The sequence below is a fragment of the Lissotriton helveticus genome, chromosome 8 (assembly GCF_964261635.1).
Source record: "Lissotriton helveticus chromosome 8, aLisHel1.1, whole genome shotgun sequence".
In the NCBI taxonomy this organism is placed as follows: Eukaryota; Metazoa; Chordata; class Amphibia; order Caudata; family Salamandridae; genus Lissotriton; species Lissotriton helveticus.
In genome coordinates this window covers 560,838,632-560,851,411 of record NC_136069.1, presented here as the reverse complement: position 1 = coordinate 560,851,411, position 12,780 = coordinate 560,838,632, and positions in this window count along the sequence as shown.

Genomic DNA, 12,780 nt, shown 5'->3' with positions numbered 1-12,780 from the left:
CTACATACGCACTCACTGATTCCTACGTCTACACACACATTCACTCATTCACCCATACAATCACTCATACATACAGTCACTCATTATTACAACACTATCATATGCACTCATACACCTAGTCAGTCCTGTGAAGAATCAATCACACTTCGATTTCCTCATCTATACAGTTAAACACAGAACACCATACTTTTCACACATATGCTAACACATACTTACTCTCTTATACAATCACTGATACAAGTACACATTGATATGCACAGAGTCACACACCTCCCAGCCAGCCACACACACACTCAGTCTTCCATACATCCACTCATTCTTCAATATGTAAAACATATTTAAACTTTACAAAAACACACAGACACTAGATGATGTCATCAGTGATGTCATTTGAGATGTCATCAGTGATGTCATCAGTGATGTCATTTGAGATGTCATCAGTGATGTCATCAGTGATGTCACTGACCATGTCATGAATGATGTAATATGTGACATCATCAGCAGTGGATTGCGGGTGCGCGATATATAGTTAGTGCAACTAACTATATATGGAATTTCAATGGTTTTGTGTGAGTAAAAAAGGTTTTTTAAATGCTAATTCCTAACTATATATGGTCTATAACCTATGTTTTTTTCAGTGAATTTTCAAGGTTTTGTAAATGCTAATTCCTAACTATATATGGTCTATAACCTATGGTTTTTTCAGTGAATTTTCAAGGTTTTGTAAATGCTAATTCCTAACTATATATGGTCTATAACCTATGGTTTTTCAGTGAATTTTCAAGGTTTTGTAAATGCTAATTCCTAACTATATATGGTCTATAACCTATGGTTTTTTCAGTGAATATATATATATATATATATATATATATATATATATTCACTGAAAGAACCATAGGTTAGAGAACATATATAGTTAGCTGGACATTTTATTGACATAAAACCAATGAAATTCCATATATAGTTAGTTGCACTAACTGTATATCGCGCACCCGCAATCCACTGCTGATGATGTCACATATTACATCATTCATGACATGGTCAGTGACATCACTGATGACATCTCAAATGACATCACTGATGACATCACTGATGACATCTCAAATGACATCACTGAGGACATCATCTGGTGTCTGTGTGTTTTTGTAATGTTTAAATATGTTTTACATATTGAAGAATGAGTGGATGTATGGAAGACTGAGTGTGTGTGTGGCTGGCAGGGAGGTGTGTGACTCTGTGCATATCAATGTGTACTTGTATCAGTGATTGTATAAGAGAGTAAGTATGTGTTAGTATATGTGTGAAAAGTATGGTGTTCTGTGTTTAACTGTATAGATGAGGACATCGAAGTGTGATTGATTCTTCACAGGACTGACTAGGTGTATGAGTGCATATGATAGTGTTGTAATAATGAGTGACTGTATGTATGAGTGACTGTATGGGTGAATGAGTGAATGTGTGTGTAGACGTAGGAATCAGTGAGTGCGTATGTAGTAACTGGTATTGGTGTGTCATGATGTCATCAGTGATGTCATTTGAGATGTCATCAGTGATGTCATTTGAGATGTCATCAGTGATGTCATCAGTGATGTCACTGAAGTATGGTGTTCTGTGTTTAACTGTATAGATGAGGAAATGGAAGTGTGATTGATTCTTTACAGGACTGACTAGGTGTGTGAGTAACTCCATGGATGAGTGGCAGTGTGTGAGTGTCTGCATAGGTGTATGAGTGCATATGATAGTGTTGTAATAATGAGTGACTGTATGTATGAGTGATTGTATGGGTGAATGAGTGAATGTGTGTGTAGACGTAGGAATCAGTGAGTGCGTATGTAGTAACTGGTATTGGTTTGTCATGATGTCATCAGTGATGTCATTTGAGATGTCATCAGTGATGTCATCAGTGATGTCACTGACCATGTCATGAATGATGTAATATGTGACATCATCAGCAGTGGATTGCGGGTGCGCGATATATAGTTAGTGCAACTAACTATATATGGAATTTCATTGGTTTTATGTCAATAAAATGTCCAGCTAACTATATATGGTCTCTAACCTATGGTTTTTTCACTGAATTTTCAAGGTTTTGTAAATGCAAATTCCTAACTATATATGGTCTATAACCTATGGTTTTTTCAGTGAATTTCATTGGTTTTTTAAAAGCTAATATCTATAGCTGTAAAATATATTCTTTATTACGTGACGTATCACGTAGCCACGTGAGACGCCTCATGACGCGTCGCATAACCGTGACGTATCGGCTCTGCAGCGCAAACAAAACCCGTAACGTAAGCGTGCCGGAGCACGCTTACAGATATATATATGTTTTTTTAACCTTAATTAGACAAAATCCACACGTGCACATATCTTGAGGCCTTGCAAAGGCACATCAAACAAACAGTCCCTACAATTTTGCCAAGTTTGCTGGAAATCTATTCCCTTAATTTTTTTTTTACTGTTTCTCTTGGTTTTCCCCTTGTTACGCTTACCGGGACGCTACCCGGTACGCGAACCGGACTCTCCAAAAACACAAGATGGCGGACTCCCGTTACGCTGCCGGTTAGCTGCCCGGTTCGCGTACCGGGAAGCGCCTCTACCGCGAAAAATCGCGGGGGACTTTAATATCCCCCTCATCAATCCTAGGGGGTCAGGAGGGGTTTACCTTGCCCCCTTTCCTTCATTTCCCCCTTCTTTTTTTACCACATCTTGTCTCTCGAACCTACCGAGAGACAAGATGGCGGCCGCTCCGGACTGTTTACAATGTTGACAGCTACGCTGCCGGTTAGCTGCACGGTTAGCTGCCCGGTGAGCTGCCCGGTGAGCTGCCCGGTTCGCGTACCGGGACGCGCCTCTACGGCGTAAAATCGCAAAAAACTTTTATTTTTTATTTTTTGCCCCGTGGGGCACTTTAATATCCCCCTCATCAATCCTAGGGGGTCAGGAGTGGTCTACCTTGCCCCCTTTCCTTCATTTCCCCCTTCGTTTTTCACCACATCTTGTCTCTCGATCGTACCGAGAGACAAGATTGCGGCCGCTCCGGACTGTTTAGAATGTTGACAGACACCGGAGAGCCAATCAGCTTCGCTTCGCGAAGTTCCGTTACGCGTCAGGTACGCGAACCGGGGCGCTAACCGGAGCGCTGTCACAGATATATATATTTTTTTAAACGTTAATTTCTCAAAATCCACTGGAGCACATATATTGAGACATAGCAAAGGCACGTCGGGCAAACCATATCTACAATTTTGCCAAGTTTCATGTAAATCTATTCAGCCGTTCGAGCTAAAAGTGAGTCCAACCGCCCTATGGAAAAATGAATAGGAAAAACGCGTTTTGGGACCCCCCTTTTTTCTCGGCCCCCCCTTGACAAAACCCCCCCAAATTTTCAGGGGCTGCTCAGAAACTAAATGTGCCATTTTCCTGAAACTTTCAGCCAATTCCGTCCACAAACGCCAAAGTTATTAGACATAGAATTTTCAGACATCCCATAGAGAAAAAATCCTAACTATATATACCCACTGGCTATTGCCAGTAGGTAATATACATATATAAACATATATAATCTGCATATCTATATAAATATAAATGCATGCATACATATACATATATGCATACATATGCATGTTATTTACATGAAAGTTTTAAAAACATTAATAAAAGCAAAGCTAAAAAGCCACCTCATTACAAACAGAATGGCTTTAACTTAAACGAGGGCGAGATCTATTGCATTTTCAATGCTTGTTTACTTTGGTTCTATCAAGAAGGCATTCAGATGTGTCACACATTTGCCATAAATTCTGAATGTTAGCACTCTAGTTGCTCATTAGATCACTGTAGTAAAGCTAGTGCTCACCAGGGAAGTCTGCTGCTAATCATGGTTTGCAGCCATTTTCCCGCATTTTTTATCCCGCAGACTTTCAGTCCGCATACCATTATCCCGCAAGGTCATTGACCTCGCATACCATTATCCCGCATTTTTTCAAAATGCATGTGCATTTATCACGCATGCCTTTACAAAGAATTACGTTTTAAAGGCATGTATGGTAAATGCATTTGTGTTGTGAAAACCACGATGACGAGAGAGGTAAGTGGGTTTGTGTTAATTTTTTCGTGGGTTAGTGATTGTGTAGTGTAGTGTAGTGTTGTGTAGTGTAGTGTTGTGTTAGTGTAGTGTAGAGTTGTGGTGGTTGTTTAGTGTAGGGTCATGCTGGGGGTAGTGTTTTAGGGTTTAGGGTTGTGTTGTAGTGTTTGCGTAGTGTAGGGTCATGCTGGGGGTAGTGTTTTAGGGATAGGGGTAGTGTTGTAGTGTTTGCAAAGTGTAGGGTCATGCTGAGGGTAGTGTTTTAGGGTTTAGGGTTGTGTTGTAGTGTTTGCGTAGTGTAGGGTCATGCTGGGGCTAGTGTTTTAGGGTTTAGGGTAGTGTTGTAGTGTTTGCGTAGTGTAGGGTCATGCTGGGCGTAGTGTTTTAGGGTTTAGGATAGTGTTGTAGTGTTTGCGTAGTGTAGGGTCATGCTGGGGGTAGTGTTTTAGGGTTTTGGGTAGTGTTGTAGTGTTTGCGTAGTGTAGGGTCATGCTGGGGTGTAGTGTTTTAGGGTTTAGGGTAGTGTTGTAGTGTTTGCGTAGTGTAGGGTCATGCTGGGGGTAGTGTTTTAGGGTTTTGGGTAGTGTTGTAGTGTTTGCGTAGTGTAGGGTCATGCTGGGGGTAGTGTTTTAGGGTTTTGGGTAGTGTTGTAGTGTTTGCGTAGTGTAGGGTCATGCTGGGGTGTAGTGTTTTAGGGTTTTGGGTAGTGTTGTAGTGTTTGCGTAGTGTAGGGTCATGCTGGGGTGTAGTGTTTTAGGGTTTTGGGTAGTGTTGTAGTGTTTGCGTAGTGTAGGGTCATGCTGGGGGTAGTGTTTTAGGGTTTTGGGTAGTGTTGTAGTGTTTGCGTAGTGTAGGGTCATGCTGGGGGTAGTGTTTTAGGGTTTTGGGTAGTGTTGTAGTGTTTGCGTAGTGTAGGGTCATGCTGGGGGTAGTGTTTTAGGGTTTTGGGTAGTGTTGTAGTGTTTGCGTAGTGTAGGGTCATGCTGGGGGTAGTGTTTTAGGGTTTAGGGTAGTGTTGTAGTGTTTGCGTAGTGTAGGGTCATGCTGGGGGTAGTGTTTTAGGGTTTAGGGTAGTGTTGTAGTGTTTGCGTAGTGTAGGGTCATGCTGGGGGTAGTGTTTTAGGGTTTAGGGTAGTGTTGTAGTGTTTGCGTAGTGTAGGGTCATGCTGGGGGTAGTGTTTTAGGATTTAGGGTAGTGTTGTAGTGTTTGCGTAGTGTAGGGTCATGCTGGGGGTAGTGTTTTAGGGTTTAGGGTAGTGTTGTAGTGTTTGCGTAGTGTAGGGTCATGCTGGGGTGTAGTGTTTTAGGGTTTTGGGTAGTGTTGTAGTGTTTGCGTAGTGTAGGGTCATGCTGGGGGTAGTGTTTTAGGGTTTAGGGTAGTGTTGTAGTGTTTGCGTAGTGTAGGGTCATGCTGGGGTGTAGAGTTTTAGGGTTTTGGGTAGTGTTGTAGTGTTTGCGTAGTGTAGGGTCATGCTGGGGGTAGTGTTTTAGGGTTTAGGGTAGTGTTGTAGTGTTTGCGTAGTGTAGGGTCATGCTGGGGGTAGTGTTTTAGGGTTTAGGGTTGTGTTGTAGTGTTTGCGTAGTGTAGGGTCGTGCTGGGGGTAGTGTTTTAGGGTTTAGGGTTGTGTTGTAGTGTTTGTGTAGTGTAGGGTCATGCTGGGGGTAGTGTTTTAGGGTTTAGGGTAGTGTTGTAGTGTTTGCGTAGTGTAGGGTCATGCTGGGGTGTAGTGTTTTAGGGTTTTGGGTAGTGTTGTAGTGTTTGCGTAGTGTAGGGTCATGCTGGGGGTAGTGTTTTAGGGTTTAGGGTAGTGTTGTAGTGTTTGTGTAGTGTAGGGTCATGCTGGGGGCAGTGTTTTAGGGTTTAGGGTAGTGTTGTACTGTTTGTGTAGTGTAGGGTCATGCTGGGGGTAGTGTTTTAGGGTTTAGGGTAGTTTAGTTGTTTAGTGTATGCTAAAGGCATATTCGTTCTAAAAGTTTTCGTTATTTTAATTTGCGGCCTAATAGTACATGCAGGATTTTTTTTGCGGACTGATGGTATGCGGGATTTCGTCATATATTCGCTAATCATACTTTCTATGGCAAAATGAACCCCCTCATTTTGTTCCTTTTTAAATTAAATGTTTTAAGAGTTACCACTTTATTCCAATCAAGATGGCTTCAGGTGTGCCATACCTTTGTAATAAGTAGGACTGTTAGCACTCTAGTTGTTCTTTAGAACACTCTGGGACATTCTGTCATTGGGCTATAGTTGGGCTACATCTGGCTGATATTTGGGCTACATTTGTTTTTTTTGTCTCTGGTGGCCATCTTTGGGCTACATTGGGCTACATTGGGCTACATTGGGCTACATTGGGCTACATTTGGGCTCCAACATATATATAGCCCAATGTAGCACAATATATATTTTTCAAAGTTAATTTTCGTAAAAACCACTGGAGCCTATATCTTGAGACATAGCAAAGGCACATCGGGCTACCAGTCCCTACAATTTTGCCAAGTTTGGTGTAAATCCATTCAGCCGTTCAGGCTAAAAGTGAGGCCAACCGCCCTATGGAAAATTGCATGGGAAAAACACGTTTTGGGACCCCCCTTTTTTCTCGGCCCCCCCTTGACGAAACCCCCCCAAATTTTCAGGGGCTGCTCAGAAACAAAATGTTCCATTTTTCTGAAAATTTCAGCCAATTCTGTCCTCAAACGCCAAAGTTATTCGACATAGAATTTTCAAAAATCCCATAGGAAAAAAATTCCTAACTATATATACCTACTGGCTATCGCCAGTAGGTAATATATATATATATATATATCTATATATATTCACAGAAAAAAACATAGGTTATAGACCATATATAGTTAGGAATTAGCATTTAAAAAACCTTTTTTTACTCACACAAAACCATTGAAATTCCATATATAGTTAGTTGTACTAACTATATATCGCGCACCCGCAATCCACTGCTGATCATGTCACATATTACATCATTCATGACATGGTCAGTGACATCACTGATGACATCACTGATGACATCTCAAATGACATCACTGATGACATCACTGATGACATCTCAAATGACATCACTGATGACATCACTGATGACAACATCCAGTGACTGTATGTTTCTGTAAAGTTAAAATATGTGTTACATATTGAAGAATGAGTGGATGTATAAGTGTCTGAATGAAGGATTTAGTAGGTGCATGACTGACTGTATGAGTGAGTGAATAAATGTGTGTCACTGAGTGCATGGGTTAGTGACTAAACTGTTTTAATTTGTGCATCATTATGTCTATTGTTCTGTAAACTGCTGCATGTGTTGATCAGTAGCTATATGAGTAAGTATATGGGTTATTGATTGGTTGCCCAAGTATTTGTATGGGAGACTGAGTGTGTGGGTGGCTGGGAGGTGTATGACTCTGTGCATAGATGTGTGAGCAGTTGATTCACTAGATGTATGGGTTCAAAAGTGCATGTAGAAACACCTGTATGGGCGGTTGACTGAGTGCATTGGTGAGTGAATGGATATCTCAGTGCTACATGTCAAAGTAAGTACATATGTAAAACACAGTACATGTGACAGTTGACATATATAAATAACTGCGCATAAGAGCCAGTGAATGTGTGAGTGGCTGTATTGATCATTGTGAACTTGTATCAGGCATTGTAAAAGAGAGTAAATATGTGTTAGTATATGTTTGAATAAGTAAGGTGTGTATAACTGTATAGTTGAGGAAATGGAGGTGTGATTGTTTCTTTGCATGACTGACTAGGTGTGTGAGTAACTCCATGGATGAGTGACAGTCTGTGAGTGTCTGTTTACACTGAGTGTATCTAAGGTTATATTAGAGTCTGAAGAGGTTCATCGTATTATCATATGAATGATGTCATCAGTGATGTCATCAGTGATGTCATTTGAGATGTCATCAGTGATGTCATCAATTATGTCATTTGAGATGTCATTTGAGATGTCATCAGTGATGTCATCAGTGATGTCATTTGAGATGTCATCAGTGATGTCATCAGTGATGTCACTGACCATGTCATGAATGATGTAATATGTGACATGATCAGCAGTGGATTGCGGGTGCGCGATATATAGTTAGTACAACTAACTATATATGGAATTTCAATGGTTTTGTGTGAGTAAAAAAAGGTTTTTTAAATGCTAATTCCTAACTATATATGGTCTATAACCTATGGTTTTTTCAGTGAATTTCAATGGTTTTTTAATAGCAAATAACAAAAGCTTTAAAATGTATTTTTCTTTAAATCAAAAAATATATTTTACATGTTTTTAATACTTTTTTTTTTTAATTATATTTTTTGTTTCGCTCCCGGTACGCGAACCGGTTAGCTTCCCGTTAGCGCAATTTGGTGCCGCGACCCAGTCCGCGAACCGGTAAACGTTCCGTTTGCGCAACTGCTGCGTTAGAAAACAACATCGTGACGCGTCGCGTCAGCGTGACGTATCGCGTTGTCGCGTAATACGTCATATGACGCGCCAAGGTAGCGTACCCGGAAGCGAACTGGTACGCGAACCGAGGCGCGAAGCGCTGCTTCCCGGAAGCGATCCGGGACGCGGCCCAAAGCGCGTAACGTAAACACAACAAGTCATGTGACTCGGTAATAACACTTTTCATTGGTTCATTTCACTTTTGGTTTCCTAATGATGTAAGACTACGTCATGTGACCTAAAAGTAACACTTTTCATTGGTTTAGAACTATTGTTTTTCCCAAATGATGAAAACCCCTCCTTCTTTCCTCACTCTGACTTTCATCTTTGTGAGAGAAAGACCCTTTGTTATTAGTGAGCAATGGCTTCATTAGTAGTTTCAGCTGGTGCTTCCCCACCACCTCCACCACATCCAAAGAAGAGAGGACCACCTGCTGAAGTTATTATTCAGCAAGAGGAGGAAGAAGAGGAAGAAGAGGAAGAGCAGCAAGAGAGGCAATTTTTGCGTGAGGAGCCCAGGAGGTCTCATGTGAAAGTAAATTATATTTGGCAATTTTTTAGTTATCCCCAGGGCCAAAAAAAAGTCAATGCACGGTACGTAACTTGCCTTATATGTAAAGAAAGCCTGTCCAGAGGCACCGAGAAGAAGTACAGTTACGGCAATTACACGATGCATCGCCATATGAGTAGGTGGCATCCTAACAACTACAGTGCTGCACAGTTACGTGACCAGCAACATAATCCTCCTTCTATGGCCAGAAGATCAGTTGTGCCGGAAGTGACGGGACCAGAGGCGAGGGAGTTGGTCCCAAATATTCAGATGAAATTCGGGGAAGTGAAACAAGTGTGCGTGCATTGCAATGGGTTCATTTGCTACAGAGAAAGTAGCATCACTCTGATCAACAGAGCTATCGACAATCATGATTGTCCGAAACGCCCCAGACAATAAATTCTTTTTTTTTTGTTGCTCCTGTTGAGCCCTTTACAATGAATTGTTTTCGTTTCCCCCCCAAAAAAACCAAAAAAAATATAAAACTGTTCAGAAAATACAAAAAAAATAAAAAAATGTTCAGAAAAATAATAAAAAAAATATAAAACAACAAAAACAATTAAAAAAAAAGTTCTTTTCAGAACTACCTCCCTGTTATAAAAAAATTGGTAGAATATTTGGAACTCTGCCAACCTCTATTTCTTTTGGTTCGCTTCCCCGTTCGCTCTCCGGTACGCGAACCGGGAGCGAACCAAAAAAATTTTTTTAAAAAAAAGAAGAGTAATTATAAGGGAAGGAAACAGACAGTTATGTTAAAAGAAAGACAGCTATAGGGAGTAAAGTAGAGATACTGTTTAATAGATCTATTTACTGAAGAATAGATTTAAGAGAGTATAATTGTGAAAAACAAAATAGATAAGGAAGTGAGAAAAAAAAAGAGAGTAGAAGAATAACAAACAAGAGTTTCTTAGAGAATGTGAATGAATAATCAAATTAAGATTAAAACATCGGAATAACAGAGAGAAAAAACAAAATGCAGAAAAGAAGAAGTAACAGAAAAGGAATAATTGAAACAGCAAAGAAATGTAAATAACATAGGGGCATATTATCAACATAGGCAATAAAAATTTTGCTGCTTTTATCAGCAGAAATCTGACACTAAAGACGCTTTTGCGGCAGTTTTCTGCCAATAATTACTGCTTTTATCGGCAGAAAACTGCCGCTAAAGCCGCTTTTCTGGAAGAAAACTGCTGCTAAAGCCACTTTTGCGGCAGTTTTCTGCCGATAAAAACACTGATAAATGTATTGCCTGTGTTGATAATATGCCCCTTACTGTGCTTGAACTACAGAGAGAAAGCATAATGAACAAGTAGTGAAAGAGTGATCAGTCAGAAACAGTGAGAGTAATAGAGACAGAGTGAGTGAACAAGAGTGACGAAGTATGAGAAGAGAGGGACTGACAAAAATAGTGGAAGGAGTAGAGTAAGTAAGTAATAGAGAAAGGATTGAGGGAAGTAGCAAAGGCAGGAAAGTGAGGGTTAAAGAAATGAAGTAGTGAAACTAATAGAAGTTAAATGTGATAGAAATGTAACGAAAAGAGTACAAAACATTTACCTTATAATTGTCGTTAACTTAGTCACTTGTAATTTTTATACTTTCAATCTGTGAGAGAGAGAACAAACATTTGAAAAATATTAAAACATGTATTTAAAAATTAGAAAAGACAAGGGAAAAGATTGAAGGACAAACCGTTTTTCAATAACTTTGACACTTACAGAAGCCTCTGCTTCTCCATGCCCCTACACAGTCCTAAAAATATACATTTTAAACTAACAGTATCTTGATGCAGATGAAGTGAGGCCTATCTTGCAATATGGTGCATCTTTTGCACTGCTGCTGTCTCACAACAGTGATGCAATGGCAGCGCAAAAGAGGTGCAAAGCCATCATAAAATTGCCCTTAACATTTTAAATAATTGTTTCAGGATGCCAATAAGATGTGTCCTATCCAGAGGTTTGTTTCAGGTGAGGCCTACTCAGGGTTCCAAATGAAATTTCAAGTTGTTGAAGAGTACAGAGGAGATAATACATGTGAAGGCCTACCAATGAAGTAAGTCATGTACACTTCACTCTTGAACAAAGGCCAGACCTCTTTTGTGTCTGTGGACAGACCTAAACTTAATCTGCACAATGTCATTCATAAACTTAGGAAACACAGGTGATGTAATTGAAAAATGTGGAGTTTCTTTTCCTCATTTCACAATCACATCACCTGTGTTTCCTTTGCTTAGGTATCTCATAGTGCATATGGAGTCTAGCATATCAAAGAGTACACAGAAGTTGAGCAGTGTATACAACAATTTTGACATTTACAGAAGACTCAGCTTCTTATCTTGTTGGAGATGAAGTGAGGCCTGTCTTGCAACATGGTGCATCTTTTGCATCACTGCTGCATCGTTTCATGTGGCACGGGTTTTTTACAGCATGACACATCTGCCTAGATGCATCAATTTGTAATTTTGTCGCCTCATAGCAAATCTTTTCCACCGCCAATGCGTCACAAAAGTGACGCACAGTGTCGCAAAAGAGGCATACACCTATCATAAATCTGTCCCTAACATTTTAAATGATTACTTCAGGATGACGATAAGGTGTGGCCTCTCCAGAAGTTTGTTTAAGGTGAGGCCTACTCAGGGTTGCAGATCAAATTTACGCTTGTTGAAGAATACAAAGGACATAATACATGTGAAAGCCTACCAATGAAGTAAGTCATGTCCACTTCACTCTTGAACAAAGGCCAGACCTCTTCTGTGTCCGTGGACAGACCTAAACTTCATCTGCACAATGTCATTCGTAAACTTAGGAAACACAGGTGATGTAATTGAAAAATGTGGAGTTTCTTTTCCTCATTTCACAATCACATCACCTGTGTTGCCTTTGCTTAGGTATCTCATAGTGCAGATGTAGTCCAGCATATGAAACAGTACCCAGAAATGCACACTGCATGCAAGAACTTTGACACTTACAAAAGCTTCAGCTTCTACATGCCCCCTACACAGTGCTAATTATATACATTTCAAACTGATGGTATCTTGCTGGAGATTAACTGAAACCTATCTTGCAACATGGTGCATCTTTTACACAAAACTGACCCACAGTGGCGCAAAAGAGGCGCACGGCCATCATAAATCTGATCCTAACATTTTAAATGATTGTTTCAAGATGCCGATAAGGTGTAACCTATCCACAGATTTGTTTCAGGTAAGTCCTACTCAGGGTTGCAGATGAAATTTAGGTTTGTTGAAGAATACAGAGGAGATAATACATGTGCAGACCTACCAACGAAGTGAGTCATGTCCACTGCACTGTTGAACAAATGTCAGACCTCCTCTGTCTCCTGGAACAGGCCTAAACCTCATGTACACAATGTGATGTGTAATGTTAGGAAACACAGGTAATATAATTGAAAAACGTGCAATTTTTTTTGCTCATTCCACAATCATATCACCTGTGTTTCCTTTGCTTAAGTATCTCATTGTGGGAATGTAGTCTATCATATGAAAGACTACGTAGAATGTGAGCACTGTATGCAACAACTTTGACACTTACAGAAGCCTCTCCTTGTCCATGCCTCCTACACAGTTCTAAATGTACATCATAAATGCAAACAGTACAGAATTAATTATACATGTTAAATGGTTTATTTTTGCTGTTCTCAGAATGTATCAAATTTCACTAAAAACAGTGACTTGAAGGTAT